Genomic DNA, 6,037 nt, shown 5'->3' with positions numbered 1-6,037 from the left:
ACCAATATTTGTATAATAAATATATTTATATATATATATATATATATATATATATATATATATATATATATATATATATATATATATATATATAGTCAGACTTCCAGAGCCAGCTTGATAGCCAATAGTTCACGATTTCCTATGTCGTAATTCTGCTCCGCCGGGGATAGCTTCTTCGAGAAGAAGGCACATGGATGGAGTCGTGGAGGATCCCCCTGCCGCTGGGAGAGTACCGCTCCGACCCTGGTCGATGAAGCATCCACTTCCACTATGAACTGTCGGTTGGGATCTGGATGAGCTAGGATCGGAGCGGTGTGGAAGGCTTGTTTGAGCTGGTGGAAAGCTTCAGTGGCCATGGGGTTCCAGGACAGAGACTTGGGCCGGTTAAGGTATTCTCTGAAGATTTCGTTCATGTAGTTCTGAAAGACGGAAGGACTGTTGGATAACCCATACGGCATGACCCGGTATTCATAGTGCCCGGAAGGAGTGATGAAAGCTGTCTTCCATTCGTCCCCCTTCCGGATACGGATTAAATTGTAGGCGCTCCTCAAGTCCAGTTTTGTGAAGATCTTTGCTCCACGTAGTTGTTCCAAGGCAGCTGGGACCAGGGGAAGAGGATAGCTGAATTTGACGGTTTGAGAATTGAGATGGCGATAATCAATGCACGGCCTCAAGCCTCCGTCCTTCTTGGCCACGAAGAAAAAGCTGGAAGCGGCAGGGGAAGTAGATGGGTCGGATGAATCCTTGAGCGAGAGCTTCCTGTACGTACTCCTCCATGGCCTTCTGCTCCGGGATGGACAGAGGATAAACTCGTCCCTTGGGAAGGGTTGCTCCAGGCAGGAGGTCGATAGCGCAGTCCCATGGCCGATGAGGTGGGAGTTTCGTTGCCAGACCGCTTGCTGAACACATCCTGGAACGCCCGATATTCTGAAGGGATGGTATGTTCAACCTGAGTTTCGGGGCTTTCCACTGATGTGGACTGGACCGGTAGGGATGACTTCTTGATGGATGGACTGACCTTGGGAACTTTAAACTGGTGGAGTGATGCAGGTAGAATGGCAGGATTTTCCCCATTTCAGGATCTCACCTGTGGGCCAATGGATGTGTGGTTGATGTTGGTTAAGCCAGGGGCGTCCCAGGATGATGTCTGCGGTGGATTCCTCCAGCACCATGAACGTGATTTCTTCCTCATGCAGGGAACCCACGCGGAGGATGACTGTGGGGGAGAAATAGCGGATATGACCTCGGCCCAGCGGCTTTCCTTGAATGGTCGTGATTCTGAGTTCGACGGGGCTTCGATGACGCTTGACACTTAGACGATTTAATGTTTGCTGGTTGATGAAGTTCCCCGCTGAGCCGGAGTCGATGAGGGCTTGTACTGAAAGAGAAGAGTGGAGATGTCTTAGAGTAACCCAGGTTTGAATCAATTGAGCAGTTTGAGGTGGTAGATGGATGGTACTCACCGCTGGGCGTGGAGGTCGGAAGGGACATGATGGTAATAGGTGTCCCTCTCCCCCACAGTAGAGACACAGCCCGGTGTTAATCCTCCGCTGACGTTCTGATGTAGATAGATGGTGTGAATCTATTTGCATGGGTTCAGGTGCTGGAGGAGCGACAGATGGTAGAGCGGGCGGAGGACATACAGCGGGAGTGAGTTGTCGACATGCAGTGAGTCTCTGGGCGACTCTGATGGATTTCTGGATTAGACATTCCAGTCCCAGTGAATCTTCATATACAACAATCAAACTTTGTATTTTCTCACATAGACCGTGGCGATAGGCGGTGATTAAGGCCGTTTCATTCCAACCGCTGATGTAAGCGAGGGTACGGAAGCGAACCGAATAATCACTCACGGACTCATTTTGCTGTTGGCGAATTGTAAACAGTTGATCATGGACAGATAATTCAGACGCTTGTTGACCAAAGACAGACTTTAACTGGGAACAGAAATCAGTAACAGATCCAGTAGCAGAGGAATTCGATTCCCAGAGAGATTGGGCCCATTGAAGAGCTTTACCTGTGAGCAGATTGATGATAAAGGCAACTCGACTGCGTTCGGTGGTGAAGAGGTGAGCGTTGGACTCCAGGTAGAGTGAATACTGTAGCAGAAACCCGCTGCAATCCTCCGCCGCGCCGCTGTATGTCGCTGGTTTGGCCATGGGGACTCGCAGGGGCAACTGAAGAAGTGACGGGAGTTGTAGCGGTTTTTGATGGTGATGAGCAGTTGACAGCAGGTGAGGGAAGTTGCATGAGTGAGGACCGTACAGCGTGAACCAATTCAGTGAAGGGATCCGCGGTGCGGTCCTCGCCTGTGTCTGAAGAGCTCTGCGCATGAGGTCTGGTCTTCTGTCAGACACAGACGAGGACACAGAGGATTCAGTGCAAAAGTGTTTAAGTTTAATCAGAGGTTTCAGACACAGGTGAATCTTGACACGTAGACAAACAGTGGGAACACAACTTTCCTTTGCGGTGATGGTGATACAGATGGTGACTCCGACGAAGACGATGGGAACAGGTAGGCAGAGGAGGATGAAGAGGGTTAAACAGTTCAGGTAGTTTTGACGAAGGGCGTTCAGGTAAGTAGGGAGATCGGTGCAAGACCAGACACTGAGTGATGGTGACTGAGGGCTTTATGTGTGGCACTGGTGATGATGCACAGGTGTTCAGAATGCTGGTGATTGGGAACGAGTGGGCGTGGCGTAAGTGTCTGATTCAGGGAGTGTAGATGGTGTGGCTGTGACATATATATATATATGCATGTAAATATTTTCAAAATTTTTACTGTATGAATGTGTATTTATACAGTACATACATAATAAATATACACAGTACACACATATATATTATGTAAACAAAAACTTTTATTTCAGATGTGATTAATCATGATTAAATCGCTTGACAGCACTAATATTTATTTAAATAAAAATAATTTAAAATAACTAAATAAATATCCACATCCACTGATTCAAACCCCTCCATTGACGAACTGCGCTGCGGCAAGACCCAGAAAAATCTATAATACACAGAAGTGTGTCTAGCCCATTTTAACAGTTTCAAAAAAAAAAGTTTTTAATGTCAACTTGTAGGCACACACAACTTCAGTGTCTTCAACTAAACTGTCCTATGTAGCTTTCAAAAAAGTGACTCATTCAAAGGAAACGGTTTGTTCAGACAGCTCATAAAACCCATTCAAAAAATGATTCACCAATTAAAGTCATTGTGCCTGTCCCAATAACCACACTTGCAGCCTTGACTGATGAAGAGCATGTGCATTAGACAGAAAGCAAATTAAGAAAGAAATTAAGTGTCCTTAATAGACAAAATATCCACACTATTTCTAATACCTCTTTGGAACATAAGCATATCCAATGATTTGTCATGACAGAAACTCGAAACTATAAGATGTTGAGAAAACTTTTCAGTGTAAATTAAATTAATTAGATATTACACATAATTTGGTAAAGTTTTGCACTTTTTTTAGTGCAGAGACAAGTATGATTATTTTGTAAAATGCTAAAATAAAACTGCTTTTATCACTTAATTATAAGCACCACAATGAAAATGTATCATCTTTTACATTAGAACTTCTAAACTGTCATTTAGAAGATTATTTTAAAGTGTTAAGTATTGAAAATCAAAATGTATAAATAAAAGCTAGAATTTTTACATCACTATGATGTAGTGTGTTTCATCAGGTAATCAAAAGTTCTAAGCATACTTACAGTCTTCATGACCTGTTGAACATTTGGGCCAAATACTGGAAACAAGACATGTAAGTAAGCGGTCAAGCTCAAAGACCACAAGTGTGGTTATTGGGACAAACAGTCTGTACTGTATTTTTAGGTCTCCATTTTAAAAAGGTATATTATTAAATACAGTTTCTGACTGCGGTATATAAATCAGCATTTATTCTGGTTTTATTCATTCTACACTTATTTTGTTAGTTTATAGCTGTCTACTGTGACTGCTGTGTTCAATCATTGCAAATATCAGTTTTTAAACGAAAAAAAAAAAAACAGGGTTCTGATAAAAATATAGACAATATAAAAGTATAGTTATGTATCTGAAGATATTTCAGTTCACTTTTTAGTAACTTGTGTAGTTTAACTATAACTTCCCCAACACTTATCATGTCAGCCCTGTATGAAAAAATGTGAGGTTAAAGGTCAGATGGAAGTGTAAGTGTAGTGCCATGCAAATAGAGGGCACAAAATATCCCCAGCAGACACACTCACGCATCCACACACACCCCGTCTAGCCACATCAATCTTCAGGGTGGAGCTAAATCAAATCCAGTGGCTTTCCTTTGACCCTTTCAAAGGTTTTTCATTTTCATTGCCATAGAGACCGAATCATATCGACCAACTGGGAGAGTTCAAGCTAACTAAGTGAAATCCATGTGTGTGCAGTACGAGAGTGTGAGCGTGCGTCTCTGTTTGTGTGTGTCAGTGTCTCGCTGATTTTATCTTCCTTCAGTTTCATTCGCTCCCTATTCTCTGTCCCGAAGGTATATCAGCGAGAAGACTGCAGAGTAAATTGTCCCAAATTGAGTTCCCTCTCCTCGCCAGAGACAGGCCACATCTCCGCCGTTTAGAGGCGGCGAGAAAAAAAAAAGGGAAAAACAATCTTGGCACAGTCAGGCTCTTAACAATTTTCTCTAATTTCCGTCTCCCTCACTCTCTCCCCAAAGTAGAGTTGCTTTTTAACTGATTCTCCATTGCTTGTCCCTCTCTTCCATCGTATTTCTCTCTTCCAGCTCCCTTTGTCTACCACGCCATCTATCTTCCCCCTCCCCCTTGCTTCCTCTCTCTCCTTCGGCTTGTGTTCTCTCTCTCGCTCTCCTCACTGACACACTACCCATCACAGCGGACCCCCAGGCGGTAGAGTCTCGCTCTGACAATAATCACACAGTAAGTTTATAATGCTGCCAGGGCCGAGCCTAGCGCAGCGCACACTGCTCCCTCAGCTCTCCTACACCCCATTACGCTCAGTATGAGCCGAGCTCGGGCTAGCCCAGACCTGCACTGATGGATAGCAGCAGGGAGATCTCTAGCACACTCCCCCATGCTGTGTACAGGGTCCGCGTCTGGTCACATGTGGCCGCAATGCTAACGCTAGTGGACCAACTAAGTCTGTCTCCATTCAACCTGTACTAATGCCGTTTAGCTCCCGCTGTCTGGCTGAAAAATCATCGTACATGCTTTATTTTACATTGGCGGTATGTAATTGTGAACAAACTTGCAGCAAACTGAAAAACACTTTCATTTGACAGCGACGACGGCTGATAAACCCCACTGTGAGAGTCATTCTAATAGCATAGGTTTCCTTTCAAAGTGTTTTTGCTCAAATGTCAACTTCAGTGACATGCTTGTCATCCTCAGAGTATATTATACTATTTCAGCATGACTGACTCCAGTATTTCCCAGAGATGACTGACTAAAATACCTCAGAAATGACTGTAAAAGTATCTTCCAGAGATGACAGTATACCTCACAGAAATGACTGTAACAGCAGGTCGTCTCACAGAGATCACTGACCTCAGTGTACTGAGGCATAGACTACGAGTGGGGTAAAATGTGTCAGGGGGGAAACTGTGCTGGCCCCCTTAATCTAGCAAATTATGTATTATTATTGAGACTAAGAGGCTATATATTTAGCCAGGCCAATTCATATACAGATGCCTATGATTAAGATATGCAAGTGATAAAAGTGGGAAGCAGTTTTTAATGCTAGAAAAACATTACCACTATCAACTAAAATGTATATACATTAAATGTAGAAAAACTTACCCCGCTCACCCCATCTTACAAACATAATGCAACCACCCTTACAAACCTAGAGAAACCTATGAGAAAGGCATTATACTTTTTTTGTAAGTGCAGTAAATTATCACAGAAAATATATTAGTGACTATAACCATCCTTTATCAACAAAGATACTCTTCCAGTCCTCACTAACATTTCATCCATTAGCCAATTATATGTCTTGAATCAGTGAGTGAGTGACTGAGTGAATGAGTGAGTGCAGCAGTGAATTA

The sequence above is a fragment of the Cyprinus carpio genome, chromosome B16 (assembly GCF_018340385.1).
Source record: "Cyprinus carpio isolate SPL01 chromosome B16, ASM1834038v1, whole genome shotgun sequence".
Lineage (NCBI taxonomy): Eukaryota > Metazoa > Chordata > Actinopteri > Cypriniformes > Cyprinidae > Cyprinus > Cyprinus carpio.
The sequence above is the reverse complement of the archived record's forward strand: the minus strand, read 5'-3'. Positions refer to the sequence as shown.